This window comes from Eubalaena glacialis, chromosome 8 (assembly GCF_028564815.1).
Source record: "Eubalaena glacialis isolate mEubGla1 chromosome 8, mEubGla1.1.hap2.+ XY, whole genome shotgun sequence".
Lineage (NCBI taxonomy): Eukaryota > Metazoa > Chordata > Mammalia > Artiodactyla > Balaenidae > Eubalaena > Eubalaena glacialis.
The window spans coordinates 89,978,481-89,998,300 of record NC_083723.1 but is presented as its reverse complement, the minus strand read 5'-3'; the positions used below and the strand labels follow the sequence as shown (position 1 = coordinate 89,998,300).

The 19,820-nt window shown below is 36.9% G+C and overlaps 1 protein-coding gene across 4 annotated transcripts in view; it reads left to right on the top strand.

Moving 5' to 3' along the window:
- IMMP2L (inner mitochondrial membrane peptidase subunit 2) overlaps positions 1-19,820 on the top strand; it is a 916,263-nt gene that overhangs the window by 548,690 nt on the left and 347,753 nt on the right. The window lies entirely within an intron of this gene.

Here is a 19,820-nt window from a genome sequence, read left to right as displayed (position 1 = left end):
CAGGAAGAGAGCAACCAAATCAATAAACAAATCTACCAATGATAATAAACTCTAAATACTATACTAAGATAAACATAAAACCAGAAACAAATTAGATGCAGAAAGCAAACCCCAAGTCTACACTTGCTTGCAAAGTCCACCACCTCAATTTTGGGATGGTTCGTTGTCTATTCAGGTATTCCAGAGATGCAGCATACATCAAGTTGATTGTGGAGATTTAATCTGCTGCTCCTGGGGCTGCTGGGAAAAATTTCCCTTTCTCTTCTTTGTTCGCATAGCTCTTGGGGTTCAGCTTTGGATTTGGCCCTGCCTCTGCGTGTAGGTCCCCTGGGGGCATCTGTTCCCACTCAGACGGGAGGCGGTAAAAGTAGCAGCTAATTAGGGGGCTCTGGCTCACTCTAGCCCCCTTCAGGCTGTGTTCACGCAGCCAACCCCAGTCCTCTCCCTGGGATCTGACCTCCAAAGCCCGAGCCTCAGCTCCCAGCCCCCACCCATCCCAGCCGGTGAGTAGACAAGCCTCTCAGGCTGTTGAGCGCTGGTCGGCACCAATCCTCTGTGTGGGAATCTCTCCGCTTTGCTCTCTGCACCCCTATTGCTGCGCTCTCCTCTGTGGCTCTGATGCTTCCCCCCCACCAACCCCCATCTCCCCCAGTGAAGGGGCTTCCTAATGTGTGGAACGTTTTCCTCCTTCACAGCTCCCTCCCCAAGGTGCAGGTCCTATCCCTATTCTTTTGTCTCTGTTTTTCCTTTTTTCTTTTTCCCTACCCAGGTACGTGGGGAGTTTCTTACCTTTTGGGAAGTCTGAGGTCTTCTGCCAGCATTTAGTAGTTGTTCTGTAGGAGTTGTTCCACATGTAGATGTATTTCTGAAGTATTTGTGGGGAGGAAGATGATCTCCACGTCTTACTCCTCTGCCATCTTGAAGGTCTCCGCTGATGCCTTTTTGATGAAGGACTTTATTTGATCCTCTCAAAGGAATATTGGATTTCTTAATGTTCTCGTTTCCTTTAACATTTTATTATTGACTTTACTAATAAAATGGTAAAAAATACATATAACTGTTGAGGATCTGTGCTGGAAGTACAGTTTGGTTATACGTGGAGTTTTCCTTTGTGTCGTTCAGTACGCTTTAATTAACAATCTGTCTGCTCTGTTTTCATTCAACAGTATTTACTCAGCTCCCACTAGGCATTAGGTTCTGATGTGGGTGCTGGGGTGTGGGTCTGCCACTATGTTCATTAGCCTGTTATTACTCAAGGTTACACATTGAAGTAGATAAGTTTCTCTTTGGATCAGATTTAGCAAAGATAATTCTGAAGCCAAGATAAAGCAAATACCCAGTGTTATAGAGCCTACATTTATTCTAGCTGTTCCACAGAAATTATTAGACATAAAGCACAAGATAATAAATTCTTATGATACAGACTAAGTCTAGAGTATTACTATTCTGCAATACACGATTTTGTCTACAAGTGGGTTTTTTCTCCCTTCCTCCTTTCTCCTTTTCCTCCTTTTTGTTACAGAATCATTAGAAAAAATTTTAAATGAGATCTATAAATTAAACACATTTTCTATCTGTTCTAGCTAGTGAAAAACAGACCATTATTTGGAACATTTGATAATATCTAAAGAACATATTGAGTTAACTCTAAAAATCCCCTACAATCTAAGTATACTTAAAGTTTGGAATAATGTTTTATAAGGTCATATCAAATGAGAGTTCAGTAACCAGTCATATAGAGATTGATGTACTCATAAATTTTGTATCTGTCACTTTAATTGCCTTGTTGATATATCTGGGATGACCAAGTCTTCCCTGTTTGTCTGGAACTCTTCCAGTTTTAGCACTCAAAGTCCCAAATCCCAGGAACGCCTTCAGTCCTGAGAAACCAGGATAGTTGGTCATCCTAATTTTATCTAAATCTGAAGATTTAATTTTCTCCATTTCAGGGATAAAGTAGTTAGTGAACAAATATCGTGTGTGAACCTTTTTAGCTAAAGGGCACATATTAACATATTAATGTTTATCTAAATACAGTGATAGATAATTGAAAGATGAGGGAATAGGTGAATGGATGGATGGATGGATGGATGGATGGATAGATAGGTAAATATATAGGAAAATGACTGTGTAATACCTTCTGAATGGTTAGGAAACATTATTTGTTAAAATCCTAATCATCTCTTAAGGCCCAACATAGTTCTCATCTTTTTGTCAAGATTTCTCTGAATCTTGTAGGATTAATCACTCTACTCTGTGCCTACAAAATTCTGTTTATGCCTTTATTACTGGACTTACCATAGTTGTATTATATTTGGTTGTATGCATATCTGTATTTGCCACTGAACTATGAATTCCTAGCAGAACAAGAATTGTGCCTTAATACGTCTTTGTCCTTCAGCTTCTGTGTACTGCCTTGTGCCGAGTACAAGCTGAATATGGTATTGCTGAATTGAGTATTCATTTTCCCTCCAATTTTAATAATCTTTATTGAAATGTAACTTACCTACAATAAAATTCACTGGTTTTAAATATACAGTTTAATAAGTTGTAACAAAATCAAGATAAAAAACATTCCAATCACCCCAAAAATCCCCCTGTGCCACTTTGAAGTTACTCTCTCCCTGTCACCCTGGCCCTGGGCAACTGCTGATGTACTTTTATCTGACTCTAGTTTTGCCTTTTCTAGCTTTTCATATGAACTTCATATGTTTGACTTCTTTGACTTAACATAATACTTTTTGAGAATTATCTCTATTGTGGCTTCCATCAGGAATTTGTTTCATTTTATTGCTGGGTAGTATTCCATTATATGGATATACCATAATTTGTTTATCCATTAACCTGTTGATGGGCATTTAGTTATTTCCAGTTTGGGGCTATTATAAATAACACTGCTGTAAATATTAGCATACACATTTTGTATTGACATCTGTTTTAATTTCCTACAGGTAAATATCTAGGATTGCAATTGCTGAATCTAACAATAAGTGTACATGTAAGTTTATAAGAAATTGTTAAATGTTGTGCAAAGTGGCTGTACCATTTTGCATTCCCACCAGCAATGCATGAGAATTCAGCTTGCTCTGTATCCTTGCCAACACTTGAAATTTTAGTCATTCTAGTATGTGTTTGGTATTATCCCACTGTGGTTTTATTTTGCATTTCCCTAATGACTAAAGATTTTAACCATCTTTTGATATATTTTTCATTTGCATAGCTTCTTTGCTGAAGCATCCATTCAAATCTTTTAACCATTTTTAAAATACTTTTTTTTTTTTTTTTTGTCTCCTTGCTACTGAATTGTAAGAGCTCTTTTTATTTTCTGGATACAAGTCTTTGTCAGCTATATGTCTTGCAATTATTTTCTACCAGTTTTAATATTTTATTTAATTTTTTATTGACAAAGGATGAAATTTTTAATTTTAACGAAGTACAGTTAGCCAGTTGTTTCTCTTATGGTTCATACATTTGGTGTTCTATCTAATAAATATTTACCTAACATAATGTGACAAAAATTTTCTCTTATGTTTTCTTCTAAAAGTGTTATTGTGTTAGGTTTTTCATTTAAGTCTATGATTCATTTTGAGATAATTTTTGCATATAGTTAAAATAAAGGTCATGTTTTTTCTTTTCCATATGTATACCCAATTGTTTTAGTACTATTTGTTGAAAAAGATTATCTTTTCCCTATTTAATTACCCTGGCACCTTTGAAAAAAGAAAAAAATTGATCATATAAACGATGGTCTATTTCTGCACCATTTTTTCCATTAATCTTTATGCTACTAGCACACTGCCTTTATTAAAATGATTTTGCAAGAAATCTTAATATCAGGTAATGTAAGTTGGTCAGCTTAGGCTTTTTAAAAAATGTTTTGACTGTTCTAAATCCTTTGCACATCTGTGTAAATGTTAGAATCAGCTTGCCAATTTCTGCTAGGATTTTTATTTCTGGCACTTTTCATTCTTCTGTATTTATCCACATTTCCATCTAGTGTTATTTTTCTTCTACCTGAAGAATTTCTTTAAACATTTCTTTTAGTGCACATCTGGAGATGAAAAGGAAGTTGTAAGATAAAAAATAAGACCAATATCCTTCATAAACGCAAGTGTAAAAATCCTTAAAAAAATTTTAGCAAATTAAATCCATAATATATAAAAAGGTTAATATATTATGACTGAGTAGGGTTTATTCCAGGAATGCAAAGTTGGTGTAACATTACAACAACATAATGTAATCTACCAAGTTAATAAACTAAAAAAGAAGAAATGTATAAGCATCTCAATAGATGCAGGTAAAGTATTTGATAAAATTCAATACCCATTCATAATGAAAACTATCATCGAACTATGAACAGAAGGGAAATCCTACGGCCTAGATTTCAAAGAGAGTCTATGAAAAAAATCAACACGTAACATCATACTTAGTGGCAAAAGAATAAACACGTCCCTTTTAAGATTAGTAAAAGTATGTTCACACTCTTCTGTTCGACACTGTACTGTCCAACTTCTATTGAACTGTTGTTCAGCACTGCCCTGGAGCACCTAGTCAAGGCCAAATTTAGAAATCTGGGTAAAGATGTCTTAATGCACTCTTTTATTCAATATATTTCATGAGAAAACATATTTACTGAGAATTTTGCTAAGCTTTGTGGAAGGTTGCACTCTCTTGGTAAATACCCATACTTTTCCCCTGTCTTCTCCTGGAGAAGATCAACTTTGGCAGTCAACATTTCTTACTAATACATACACTTACTTGATGATGCACAGTAAATCTAATTAATAGGAATTAATATGTAAAATAATAGGCTAGTTAGATTATGTGGATGACATGGCTGCTCTTTGCAAGAGAGGAAGTATGTAACTAGACTGAAGACTATATAATTTTGTATAACCTCATGAAAAAATGTTACTCTCTTAATCACTTTCTTAATGTAATACAAATTGCTATATCAAGATTGAACAACTTCCTATTGATGAAAAATAGTAGTAGTGTGGCAACATAAAATAATTCGCATCTATCAAAATAACATCTTATAAATGACTTCAAAGCATATTGGAGCCATATTGAGAGAAATGTAATTTAATTTTGTATCAGGCAGATTGCATGTTAATAATTAATTATTAGTGAGTTCTTTTCTTATCTAAATACCACCCATATATCAGAGAACAGCTCATATTTCTGCTCCTTGAATTTCTTCCTGATCAGCCTTATTGGAAATGATTTCTACCTCTAAATTTTCTTATGAGTTATAATCCTTACCACTCAACATATTAGAGTTTACATTGTATTGTCTTTTAACTTATATTACCATATATATAATCATTTTAATTTGGTAGACTTAATTTTTAGAGGAGTTTTAGATTGACATAAAAATTAAACAGAAAGTACAGAGTTCCTTTATATCCATTACCCTCCACCCACACACACAATTTCCCCTATTATTAATATCTTATTAACATGGTACATTTGTTAAAATTGATGAGTCAATACTGATGTATTGTTATTAATTAAAGTTCATAGTTTACATTAGATTTCTTTCTGTGGGTTGTACATTCTATGGGTTTTGCCAGATATATAATGGCCTATATCTTCCATGACAGTATCATACAGAAGAGTTTCACTGCCCTAAAAATGCTCTATGCTCCACCTGTTTATCCCTCCCTTCTTCCCCCTTGCTCCCAGTCCCTGGGACCACTGATATATTACTGCCTCCATTTGCTTTTTTCCAGAATGTTATGTAGTTGGAATCATACAGTAGGTAGCCTTCTCACATTGCCTTCTTTCATTTAGTAATATGTATTTAAGATTCTGCCATGTATTTTCATAAGATGATAGCACAGTTCTTTTTTTTTTTTTACATCTTTATTGGAGCATAATTGCTTTACAATGGTGTGTTAGTTTCTGCTTTATAACAAAGTGAATCAGCTATACATATACATATATCCCTATATATCCTCCCTCTTGCATTTCCCACCCTCCCTATCCCACCCCTCTAGGTGGTCACAATAGCTCAGTTCTTTTTAGCGCCAATATTCCATTTTCTGGGCATACCACAGTTTATTTATCCATTTGTCTATTGAAGGACATTTTGGTTGCTTCCAAGCTTTGGCAATTATGAACAAAGCTGCTATAAACATCCCTGTACAGTTTTTGCGTAGGTGTAACTTTTCAACTTTTGGGGATAAATACCAAATAGAGCGATTGCTGGATTGTACTGTAAGAGTATGCTGAGTTTAGTGAGGAACTGCCAAGTTATCTTCCAAAGTGACTGTATCATTTTTCATTCCCACCAACAATAATGAGAGTTCCTATTGATCCACATCCTTGCTAGTGTTAGGTGTTGTCAGTGTTTTGGATTTTAGCTATTCCGTTAGATGTGTATCTGATTGTGTTAACTTGCAGTTCCTTAATGACATATCATATTAAGTATCTCTTCATGTACTTATTGGCCATCTTTATATTTTCTTTGGTGAGGTATCTGTTCAGATTTTTTGCCCATTTTTTAATCGAATTGTTTTATTCTTATTGTTGAATTTTAAGAATTCTTGGTATATTTTGGCTATGTCATTTATCAGATATGTGTTTTTTAAATTTTTATCCCAGTTTATGAGTTACATTTTCATTTTTGTAACAGTGTTTTTCATACAGCAGAAGTTTGTAATTGTAATGAAATCCAAGTTACCAGCTTTTTTCATGGACTGTACTTTTGGTATTAGATCTAAAAAGCCATCATCAAACCCAAGGTCACCTAGCTTTTTTTCTCATGTTATCTCCTAGGAGTTTTATATTTTTGTGTTTTACATTTAGGTCTATGATCTATTTTGAGTTAATTTTTGTAAAGGGTGTAAGATCTGTGTCTAGATTCATTTCTTTGCACATAGATGTCCAGTTATTCTAGTACCATTTGTTGAAAAGGCCACCCTTTCTCCATGGAATTGCCTTTGTCAAAGATCAGTTGACTCTATATGTGTTGGTCTATTCCTGGGTTCTTTTTTCTGTTTCATTGGTCTGTTTGTTCTTTTGCCTTTACCACATAGTCTTGATTATTGTAGCTTTATACTAAGTTTTGAAGTCCGATAATGTCAATCCTCTGACTTTGTTCTTCTCCTTCAATATTGTGTTGGCTACTCTGGGTCTTTTGTCTTTTCGTATAAACTTTAGAGTAGGTTTGTGGATACCCTCAAAATAACTTGCTGGGATTTTGATTGGAATTGTGCTCAATCTATATATCACATTGGGGGCATCTTGACAATATTGAGTCTTCCTATCTACATACATGGAATAACTATCATTTAGATCATTTATATCTTCTTTGATTTCTTATGTCTAGGTTTTACAGTTTTCCTCATATAGGATCTTATATATATTTTGTTAGATTTATACCTCAGTATTTCTTCCTTTGCTTTTTTTTTTTTGGCAGGGGGTGGGGGTGCCTAATGGTGCTTATATTAGTCAAGGTTCTCCTGAGAAATAGAAACAAGATCTGTGCACAAGGCTCATTACTATTCAGGGACGGTTGCTTATAGGACCTGTCACCTTAAAGAGCAAAGAAATATATCCATATATTATTTACCTGTGTATGTACACACAACTATAGACATTTTTATACGTAACTATCTGCATCTACTTTAGCTAAACACAAGTTCATACTTACGTCTCTTACTCTAATACATTACCATGTGGATCATTCTTTTTTTTTTTTTTCCCCCATCCCCCGCCGCTTTCCCCCCTTGGTGTCCATATGTTTTTTCGCTATATCTGTGTCTCAACTTCTGCCCTGCAAACTGGTTCACCTGTACCATTTTCTAGGTTCCACATATATGCGTTAATATACGATATTTGTTTTTCTATTTCTGACTTACTTCACTCTGTATGACAGTCTCTAGATGCATCCACGTCTCTACAAATGACCCAATTTCGTTCCTTTTTATGGCTGAGTAATATTCCATTGTATACATATACCACATCTTCTTTATCCATTCGTCTGTTGATGGGCATTTAGGTTGCTTCTATGACCTGGCTATTGTAAATAGTGTTGCAATGAACATTGGGATGCATGTGTCTTTTTAAATTATGGTTTGATCTGTGTACAGTGGGATTGCTGGGTCATATGGTAATTCTATTTTTAGTTCTTTAAGGAACCTCCATACTGTTCTCCATAGTGGCTGTATCAATTTACATTCCCACCAACAGTGCAAGAGGGTTCCCTTTTCTCCACACCCTCTCCAGCATTTGTTGTTTGTACATTTGCTGATGATGCCCATTCTAACTGGTGTGAGGTGATGCCTCATTGTAGTTTTGACTTGCATTTCTCTAATAATTAGTGATGTTGAGCAGCTTTTCATGTGCTTCTTGGCCATCTGTATGTCTTCTTTGGAGAAATGTCTATTTAGGTCTTCTGCCCATTTTTGGATTGGGTTGTTTGTTTTTATAATATTGAGCTGCATGAGCTATTTATATATTTTGGAGATTAATCCTTTGTCCTATGATTCGTTTGCAAATATTTTCTCCCATTCTGAGGGTTGTCTTTTCGTCTTGTTTATGGTTTCCTTTGCTGTGCAAAAGCTTTGAAGTTTCATTAGGTCCCATTTGTTTATTTTTGTTTTTATTTCCATTACTCTAGGAGGTGGATCAAAAAAGATCTTGCTGTGATTTATGTCAAAGAGTGTTCTGCCTATGTTTTCCTCTGAGAGTTTTATAGTGTCTGCCCTTACATTTAGGTCTTTAATCCATTTTGAGTTTATTTTTGTGTATGGTGTTAGGCAGTGTTCTAATTGCATTCTTTTACATGTAGCTATGCAGTTTTCCCAACACCACTTACTGAAGAGACTGTCTTTTCTCCATTGTATATCCTTGCCTCCTTTGTCATAGATTAGTTGACCATAGGTGCGTGGGTTTATCTCTGGGCTTTCTATCCTGTTCCATTGATCTATATTTCTGTTTTTGTGCCAGTACCATATTGTCTTGATTACTGTAGCTTTGTAGTATAGTCTGAAGTCAGGGAGTCTCATTCCTTCTGCTCCGTTTTTTTCCCTCAAGACCGCTTTGGCTATTCGGGGTCTTTTGTGTCTCCATACAAATTTTAAGATTTTTTGTTCCAGTTCCATAAAAAATGCCATTGGTAATTTGATAGGGATTGCATTGAATCTGTAGATTGCTTTGGTTAGTATAGTCATTTTCACAATATTGATTCTTCCAATCCAAGAACATGGTATATCTCTCCATCTGTTGGTATCATCTTTAATTTCTTTCATCAGTGTCTTATAGTTTTCTGCATACAGGTCTTTTGTCTCCCTAGGTAGGTTTATTCCTAGGTATTTTATTCTTTTTGTTGCAGTGGTAAATGGGAGTGTTTCCTTAATTTCTCTTTCAGATTTTTCATCATTATTATATAGGAATGCAAGAGATTTCTGTGCATTAATTTTGTATCCTGCAACTTTACCAAATTCATTGATTAGCTCTAGTAGTTTTCTGGTGGCTTCTTTAGGATTCTCTATGTATAGTATCATGTCATCTGCAAACAGTGACAGTTTTACTTCTTCTTTTCCAATTTGTATTCTTTTAATTTTTTTCTTCTCTGAGTGCCGTGGCTAGGACTTCCAAAATTATGTTGAATAATAGTGGTGAGAGTGGACATCCTTGTCTTGTTCCTGATCTTAAAGGAAATGCTTTCAGTTTTTCACCATTCAGAATGATGTTTGCTGTGGGTTTGTCGTACATGGCCTTTATTATGTTGAAGTAGGTTCCCTCTATGCCCACTTTCTGGAGAGTTTTTATCATAAATGGGTGTTGAATTTTGTCAGCAGCTTTTTCTGCATCTGTTGAGATGATCATATGGTTTTTCTCCTTCAATTTGTGAATGTGGTGTATCATGTTGTTTGATTTGCGTATATTGAAGAATCCTTGCGTTCCTGAGATACACCCCACTTAATCATAGTGTATGGTCCTTTTAATGTGCTGTTGGATTCTGTTTGGTAGTATTTTGTTGAGGATTTTTGCATCTATGTTCATCAGTCATATTTGCCTGTAGTTTTCTTTCTTCGTGACATCTTTGTCTGGTTTTGGTATCAGAGTGATGGTGGCCTCGTAGAATGACTTTTAGAGGGTTCCTCACTCTGCTATATTTTGGAAGAGTTTGAGAAGGATAGGTGTTAGGTCTTCTCTAAATATTTGATAGAATTCACCTGTGAAGCCATCTGGTCCTGGGCTTTTGTTTGGTGGAAGATTTTTAATCACAGTTTCAATTTCAGTGCTAGTGATTGATCTGTTCATATTTTCTATTTCTTCCTGGTTCAGTCTCGGAAGGTTGTGCATTTCTAAGAATTTGTCCATTTCTTCCAGGTTGTCCATTTTATTGGCATAGAGTTGCTTATACTAATCTCTCATGATCCTTTGTATTTCTGCAGTGTCAGTTGTAACTTCTCCTTTTTCATTTCTAATGCTATTGATTTGAGTCTTCTCCCTTTTTTTCTTGATGAGTCTGGCTAATGATTTATCAATTTTGTTTATCTTCTCAAAGAACCAACTTTTAGTTTAATTGATCTTTACTATCATTTCCTTCCTTTCTTTTTCATTTATTTCTGATCTGATCTTTATGACTACTTTCTTTCTGCTAACTTTGGGGTTTTTTTGCTCTTCTTTCTCTAATTGCTTTAGGTGTAACGTTAGGTTGTTTATTTGAGATGTTTCTTGTTTCTTAAGGTAGGATTGTATTGCTCTAAACTTCCCTCTTAGAACTGCATTTGCTGCATCCCATAGGTTTTGGGTCATCGTGTTTTCATTGTCATTTCGTTCTAGGTATTTTTTGATTTCCTCTTTGATTTCTTCAGTGATCTCTTGGTTATTAAGTAGTGTGTTGTTTAGCCTCCATATGTTTGTATTTCTTACAGATTTTTTCCTGTAATTGATATCTAGTCTCATAGCATTGTGGTCGGAAAAGATACTTGATACGATTTCAATTTTATTAAATTTACCAAGGTTTGATTTGTGACCCAAGGTATGATCTATCCTGGAGAATGTTCCATGAGCACTTGAGAAGAATGTGTCTTCTGTTGTTTTAGGATGCAATGTCCTATAAATATCAATTAAGTCCATCTTGTTTAATGTATCATTTAAAACTTGTGTTTCCTTATTTATTTTCATTTTGGATGATCTGTCCATTGGTGAAAGTGCTGTGTTAAAGTCCCCTACTATGATTGTGTTAGTGTCGATTTCCCCTTATATGGCTGTTAGTATTTGCCTTATGTATAGAGGTGCTCCTATGTTGGGTGCATAAATATTTACAATTGTTATATCTTCTTCTTGGATTGATCCCTTGATCATTATGTAGTGTCCTTCTTTGTCTCTTGTAATAGTCTTTGTTTTAAAGTCTATTTTATCTGATATGAGTATTGCTACTCCAGCTTTCTTTTGATTTCCATTTGCATGGAATATCTTTTTCCATCCCCTCCCTTTCAGGCTGTATGTGTCCCTAGGTCTGAACTGGGTCTCCTGTAGACAGCATATATACGGGTATTGTTTTTGTATCCATTGAGCCAATCTCTGTCTTTTGGTTGGAGCATTTAATCCATTTACATTTAAGGTAATTATCGATATGTATGTTTCTATTACCATTTTCTTAATTGTTTTGGGTTTGTTATTGTAGGTCTTTTCCTCCTCTTGTGTTTCCTGCCTAGAGAAGTCCCTTTATCATTTGTTGTAAAGCTGGTTTGGTGGTGCTGAATTCTCTTAGCATTTGCTTGTCTGTAAAGGTTGTAATTTCTCCGTCAAATCTGAATGATATCCTTGCTGGGTAGAATAATCTTGGTTGTAGGTTTTTCTCCTTCATCACTTTAAATATGTCCTGCCACTCCCTTCTGGCTTGCAGAGTTTCTGCTGAAAGATCAGCTCTTAACGTTATGGGGATTCCCTTGTGTGTTATTTGTTGTTTTTCCCTTGCTGCTTTTGATATTATTTCTTTGTACTTAATATTTGATAGTTTGATTATTATGTGTCTTGGAGTGTTTCTCCTTGGATTTATCCTGTATGGGACTCTCTGTGCTTCCTGGACTTGATTAACTCTTTCCTTTCCCATATTGGAGAACTTTTCATCTATAATCTCTTCAAATATTTTCTCAGTCCCTTTCTTTTTCTCTTATTCTTCTGGGACCCCTATAATTCGAATGTTGGTGCATTTAATGTTGTTCCAGGGGTCTCTGAGACTGTGCCTCAATTCTTTTTTCATTCTTTTTTCTTTATTCTGCTCTGTGGTAGTTATTTCCACTATTTTATCTTCCAGGTCACTTATCCATTCTTCTGCCTCAGTTATCTGCTATTAATCCCTTCTAGAGAATTTTTAATTTCATTTATTGTGTTGTTCATCACTGTTTGTTTGCTCTTTAGTTCCTCTATGTCCTTGTTAAACGTTTCTTGTATTTTCTCCATTCTATTTCCAAGATTTTGGATCATCTTTACTATCATTATTCTGAATTCTTTTTCATGTAGACTGCCTATTTCCTCTTCATTTGTTATGTATGGTGGGTTTTTGCCTTGCTCCTTCATCTGCTGTGTGTTTCTCTGTCTTCTCATTTTGTTTAACTTACTGTGTTTGGGGTCTCCTTTTCGCAGGCTGCAAGTTCATAGTTCCTGTTTTTTTTGCTGTCTGTCCCCAGTGGCCAAGGTTGGTTCAGTGGGTTGTTTAGGCTTCCTGTTGGAGGGGAGTAGTGCCTGTGTTCTGGTGGATAAGGCTGGATCCTGTCTTTCTGGTGAGCAGGTCCACGTCTGGTGGTGCATTTTGGGGTGCCTGTGGCCTTATGATTTTAGGCAGCGTCTCTGCTAATGCATGGGGTTGTGTTCCTGTCTTGCTAGTTGTTTGGCATAGGGTGTCCAGCATTGTAGCTTGCTGGTCCTTGAGTGGAGCTGGGTCTTGGTGTTGAGATGGAGATCTCCGGGAGATTTTTGCCATTTGATATTATGTGGAGCTGGGAGGTCTCTTGTGGACCAGTGTCCTGAACTTAGCTCTCCCACCTCAGTGGCACAGCCCTGATGCCTGGCTGGAGCACCAAGAGCCTGTCCTCCATATGGCTCAGAATAAAAGGGAGAAAAAAAAGAAAGAAAGAAAGAAGAAGATAAAATAAAATAAAGTAAAATAAAATAAATTTATTAAATAAAAAATAATTATTAAGAAAAAAAATTTTTAAGTAAAAAAAAAAAAAAAAAAAAAGGACAGACAGAACCCTAGGACAAATGGTAAAAGCAAAGCTATACAGACAGAATCACACACAGAAGCATACACATACACACTTACAAAAAGAGAAAAAGGGAAAAAAATATATATATCATTGCTCCCAAAGTCCACCTCCTCAATTTGGGATGATTCGTTGTCTATTCAGGTATTCCACAGATGCAGGGTACATCAAGTTGATTGTGGAGATTTAATCCACTGCTCCTGAGGCTGCTGGGAGACATTTCCCTTTCTCTTCTTTGTTCACACAGCTCCCGGGGTTCAGCTTTGGATTTGGACCTGCCTCTGCATGTATGTCGACTGAGGCTGTCTGTTCTTTGCTCAGACAAGACGGGGTTAAAGGAGCAGCTGACTTGGGGCCTCTGGCTCACTCAGGCAGGGAGGAGGGAGGGGTACGGATGCAGGGCGAGCCTGCGGAGGCAGGGGACAGCATGAGGTGCGCCGTGCATTCTCTGGCGGATGTTGTACCTGGATCACGGGACCTTGGCAGTGTCAGGCTGCACAGGGTCCCAGGAGCGGAGGTGTAGATATTGACCTGTGCTTGCACACAGGCTTCGTGGTGGCTGCAGCAGCAGCCTTAGCGTCTCATGCCCGTCTCTGGGGTCCGCAATGATAGCCGCGGCTCGTTGCCATCTCTGGAGCTCCTTTAGGCGACGCTGTTAATCCCCTCTCTTGGTGCACCAGGAAACAAAGAGGCAAGAAAACGTCTTTTGTCGCTTTGGCAGCTCCAGACTTTTTCCCGGACTCCCTCCCACCTAGCTGTGGCGCACTAACCGCCTTCATGCTGTGTTCACGCAGCCAACCCCAGTCCTCTCCCTGGGATCCGACGTCCGAAGCCCGAGCCTCAGCTCCCAGCCCCCACCCATCCTGGTGGGTGAGCAGACAAGCCTCTCCGGCTGGTGAGTGCTGGTCAGCAGTGATCTTCTGTTCAGGAGTCTCTCCACTTTGCCGTCCGCACCCCTGTTGCTGCGCTCTCCTCCATGGCTCCAAATCTTCCCCCTTCCGCCACCCGCAGTCTCTGCCCACGAAGGGGCTTCCTAGTGTGTGGAAACCTTTCCTCCTTCACAGCTCCCTCCCACTGGGGCAAGTCCCGTCCCTGTATTTTTTTTTTAAAGGCTGTGCTACAATTTCCTTTAATTAATTTATTTATTTATATTTATTTTTGGCTGTGTTGGGTCTTCGTTTCTATGCGAGGGCTTTCTCTAGTTGCGGTGAGCGGGGGCCACTCTTCCTCGCAATGCGCGGGCCTCTCACTATCGCAGCCTCTCTTGTTGCGGAGCACAGGCTCCAGATGCGCAGGCTCAGTAGCTGTGGCTCACGGGCCCAGTCGCTCCACGGCATGTGGGATCCTCCCAGACCAGGGCTCGAACCCGTGTCCCCTGCATTGGCAGGCAGATTCTCAACCACTGCGCCACCAGGGAAGCCCCCCTGTCCCTATACTTTTGTCTCTGTTTTTTCTTTTTTCTTTTGCCCTACCCAAGTATGTGGGGAGTTTCTTGCCTTGTGGGAAGTCTGAGGTCTTCTGCCAGCATTCAGTAGGTGTTCTGTAGGAGTTGTTCCACATTTAGATGTATTTCTGATGTATTTGTGCGGAAGAAGGTGATCTCCGTGTCTTACTCTTCCGCCATCTTGAAGCTCCTCCTAACTTTGGGTTTTGTTTGTTCTTCTTTGTCTAGTTCCTTTAGGTGTAAAGTTAGATTGTTTATTTGAGATTTTTCTTATTTCTTGAGGTAGGCTTGTATAGCTATAAATTTCCCTCTTAGAACTGCTTTTGCTGCATCCCATAGGTTTTGGATTGTCGTGTTTTCATTGTCATTAGTCTCTAGGTATTTTTTGATTTCCTCTTTGATTTCTTCAGCGATCTCTTGGTTAGTTAGTAATGTATTGTTTAGCCTCCATGTGTTTGTGTTTTTTACGTTTTATTCCCTGTAATTGACTTCTAATCTCATAGCATTGTGGTCAGAAAACATGCTTGATATGATTTCAATTTTCTTAAATTTACTGGGGCTTGATTTGTGACCCAAGATGTGATCTATCCTGGAGAATGTTCTGTGCGCACTTTAGAAGAAGGTGTAATCCACTGTTTTTGGATGGAATGTCCTATAAATATCAATTAAATCTATTGTGTCATTTAAAGCTTGTGTTTCCTTATTAATTTTCTGTTTGGGTGATCTGTCCATTGGTGTAAGTGAGGTGTTAAAGTCCCCCACTATCATTGTGTTACTGTCGATTTCCTCTTTTATAGCTGTTAGCAGTTGCCGTATGTATTGAGCTGCTCCTATGTTGGGTGCATATATAGTTACAATTGTTATATCTTCTTCTTGGATTGATCCCTTGATTATTATGTAGTGTCCTTCCTTGTCTCTTGTAACATTCTTTATTTTAAAGTCTATTTTATCTGATATGAGTATTGCTACTCCAGCTTTGTTTTGATTTCCATTTGCATAGAATATCTTTTTCCATCTCCTCACTTTCAGTCTGAATGTGTCCCTAGGTCTGAAATGGGTCTCTTGTAGACAGCATATATATGGATCTTATTTTTGTATCCATTCAGCAAGCCTGTGTCTTTTGGTTGGAGCATTTAATCCATTCACGTTTAGGGTAATTATCGATATGTATGTTCCTATTACCATTTTCTTAATTGTTTTGTGTTTGTTTTTGTAGGTCCTTTTCTTCTCTTGTGTTTCCCACTTAGAGAAGTTCCTTTAGCATTTGTTGTAGAGCTGGTTTGGTGGTGCTGAATTCTCTTAGCTTTTGCTTGTCTGTAAAGCTTTTGATTTCTCCATCGAATCTGAATGAGATCCTTGCTGGGTAGAGTAATCTTGGTTGTAGGTTCTTCCCTTTCATCACTTTAAGTATATCATACTACTCCCTCTGGCTTGTAGAGTTTCTGCTGAAAAGTCAGCTGTTAACCTAATGGGAGTTCCTTTGTATGTTATTTGTCCTTTTTCCCTTGCTTCTTTCAGTAATTTTTCTTTGTCTTTAATTTTTGTCAGTTCGATTACTATGTGTTTTGGTGTGTTTCTCCTTGAGTTTATCCTGTATGGGACTCTGCGCTTCCTGGACTTCGGTGGCTATTTCCTTTCCCGTGTTGAGGAAGTTTTTGACTATAATCTCTTCAAATATTTTCTCGGGTCCTTTCTCTCTCTCCTTCTGGGACCCCTATAATGCGAATGTTGTTGCATTTAATGTTGTCCCGAGTTCTCTTAGGCTGTTATCATTTCTTTTCATTATTTTTTCTTTATCCTGTTCCACAGCAGCGAATTCCACCATTCTGTCTTCCAGGTCGCTTATCCGTTCTTCTGCCTCAGTTATTCTGCTATTGATTCCTTCTAGTGTATTTTTCATTTCAGTTATTGTATTGTTCATCTCTGTTTGTTTGTTCTTTAATTCTTCTAGATCTTTGTTAAACATTTCTTGCATCTTCTCAATCGTTATCTCCATTCTTTTTCCGAGGTCCTGTATCATCTTCACTATCATTATTCTGAATTCTTTTTCTGGAAGATTGCCTATCTCCATTTCATTTAGTTGTTTTTCTGGGGTTTTATCTTGTTCCTTCATCTGGTATATAGCCCTATGCCTTTTCATCTTGTCTATCTTTCTGTGAATGTGGTTTTTGTTCCACAGGCTGCAGGATTGTAGTTCTTCTTGCTTCTCCCATGTGGATCATTCTAATCACCACTACCCCCTTGTTTTTCTCTGACCTCGCACTCCAACAGTAAAAAGATCTGGCTCCCACCATCTGTCATTGATTAATTGTTCAGTTTGTGTGTATCTGTGTGTGTGTATATGTTCGGTTTTGTTGTTATCTTCATTTTGACGCAGTTTGTCTCCAACGTTCTTGGACATTTTGTAAGTTGATGCACTTCATTTATCAGCTTACTTGACGGTTAGCCATACAAAATATACAAATGAGAAATAGAAATTTATTTGGGCTAATGAGAAAATGTACAGAAAAATGGATTTTCAGTTGGGAAGTACTATGATAATATGAGGTAGTTATCCAATTGTCACTAATACTATCAATATTTCTATGTTGTTATTTTATCAAGTCAGTAATTCAGCATGAAGTTCATTTTATACAGAAAGTCACTGATGACTTTCTTTAGCTTTCATCTTTTGTTCTCACCATATATTTTTGCTTAATAATATAGTAAATACAGTGGGTAACTATGTAATTAATAATTTTTTACTAATGTAGGTAATGTTAATATTATTCTTAACAGCTACTCATAGTGATAATGTCAGTAGCCCATCCCCACTTCCAGGGAGTTTCTGGGCTTGAGTCTTAATGAGAGCAACTCAATGTGATTCCTTTAGGAGCTGCAAAACTAAATCTTTAATCCAAGTCAAAATTGGCATTGTCTTTGACTTCCCCATGTTTGTTCTGTAGATCATTCCAACTGTACAAAGCCCATGTGAAGAAAAGGAAAAGAAGCAAAGATATTTCCTTGTAACAAAATGAATTTCATAATCTATTAACATTCATTATATGATTATATGTTTTCACACGTACATGGGAAAATTGGGAAATAAGAGTTTGTCTAGTGAAAGGAACAAAAAATTTTCTTAAATTAAGTGGCAAATTTTTCAGCACAGTTATGGGTTTTTTTTCACATATTTCTTCATTTTAGGTAATGAAATTGTGGAATGTGGCTGATTTTTTTTTTTTTAAGTAATTGCCTGAACCCTAATTTCTTTACAGTGATTAGATGCAATAGTCTCAATCCAAAACTCTGAACCTCTTTTTCACTGCCATTTGGCTCTTGAGGTAGAATCTCACCTGGCAGGATCTAAACTTAGTAATGAGCTGAAATTAGCTAGCTTCTGGCCTCCTTGAAGGAATCGGGAATTTGGGAGAAGAATCGATTCTGACAGATTAGTTTTTAAAATTCTGTGACTGTGATTCTGTCACTGTCCCATTGGAGTGACTGCCGTTTTGTTCTCTTTTTACATTGCCTGTGAAACATGATCTGGAATCTTGCCAGAAACCACTCTGAGGCTGTCAGTATTTTTTTAAAGCTGTTTTTCTTTTTGACTAACAAGGGTTTTCTTAAAAATCGGGACTATCAGTTTCACTCTTTCTTTCAGCTGTGTCGGAAATATATTGTTTATTGAAGTGGCTCAAGTTATAGCTGCTGTGGAAAGTGGCGAGCAGTAAATTGAAATGCCCAAATACCTTATTTTCCAAGTATAAGAGTCATTTTAATTTATTTTTCTAACCTGGTAGGCTTAAATTTATATATGTTTTTAGATTTACCACAAAAGAGTCCTAAGGCGTTTGAGCATTACTAGTGAACTCCAGATATGACAGGTTAATTTGGGGTATTTAGTTCTCTGCTGAGGCTAAGTGATTTTAATTACAACCGTTGGTTCTTGGGACAGAACAAGTCTTAGAAGGTTCGTTCCTGCCTGGCCAGAACCACCTGATGTGGAGAGACAGGTGGCTCTTTCTCTTTGTCGGCTTACTGGTAGTTTGTTCTAATTGTATTACTTGACCTCTCTGTATTTCATTTTTTCACCTCTAAAATGGAGAGAGTACCTCCCCAGAGGACCCCAGTGCTCAGAAGAGCACTTCGGAAATTGTGGAGACATCGTCTCCTCTGCTCTCAGCTGGCCCTGAGGAAGCAGTGAGCTGAAACCACAGCTCTCCCTGATGTAATTCTCTGCTTGACCTTCCCTGAACTATGTGCCATGGAAGTTGTTAAACTCTATTATTGCACCTACATTATGCCACTGCTGTATGGAAATTGGATCAATGTCCATGAGTTCTTAATCTGTTGAAAACTCTTGTCATAAGTGATCATTTTACAATGACATCTGATCAGCTATAACTTCTTAGAAGAATCATATTTGCTTACTTTAAAATAATTCTGTATAGTTTCTTTATTTTAAATAGTGGTTTTTCAGAAGACTGTTTCATAAAAACTGTTTACTAGAATTTTATATGAAATACTTTAAAAATTGATTTAAACATTCCCCTTGAATATTAAAGAGTAGTAGTTACTTTATGTCAAGATCAGATAATTTTAATTGATGTACAGTGTATCCTAATCCATTAGGTTATCTCAGGTTTTCTTAGGAGGAGGGTTCAGATTCCAGGGACATTTGAAGAAAATCTGATTTTATAACTTAGTTTCCACGATGCTACACGTAAGATTTTTTTCCCTATTCTAAACCCAATCATTTTAGATTACAAATATATGTCATTTATTTTTTTTAATACATAGTTTTTCCTTGGCAACATATTGTGATATTAAGAGAAAATAAGAGAGAGAGAGCAAGGAAAACCATGGAATACTAACAAAAAGCTTAGTATGTTAGCAGCATCTAGTACATATCAGAGAAATGAGTTCTCAAATAATGAGGCCCATACTGAAAAATAGCATATATTTTTCCCATAGAATCTCTTTTTGATGGTATACTTAATAAGCAGTTTCATAGACCGTTGTACCATATTCATTACAAATAAATTACATAGTTTTTCCATTGCATAAAAATCTCATCATAGCCTTTTGCTGTTATCTTTGTTTAGAAAGAAGGTGATTATTAAGTATATTCGGCAGTAATGGCAGACAAAGAGATTTCTCTA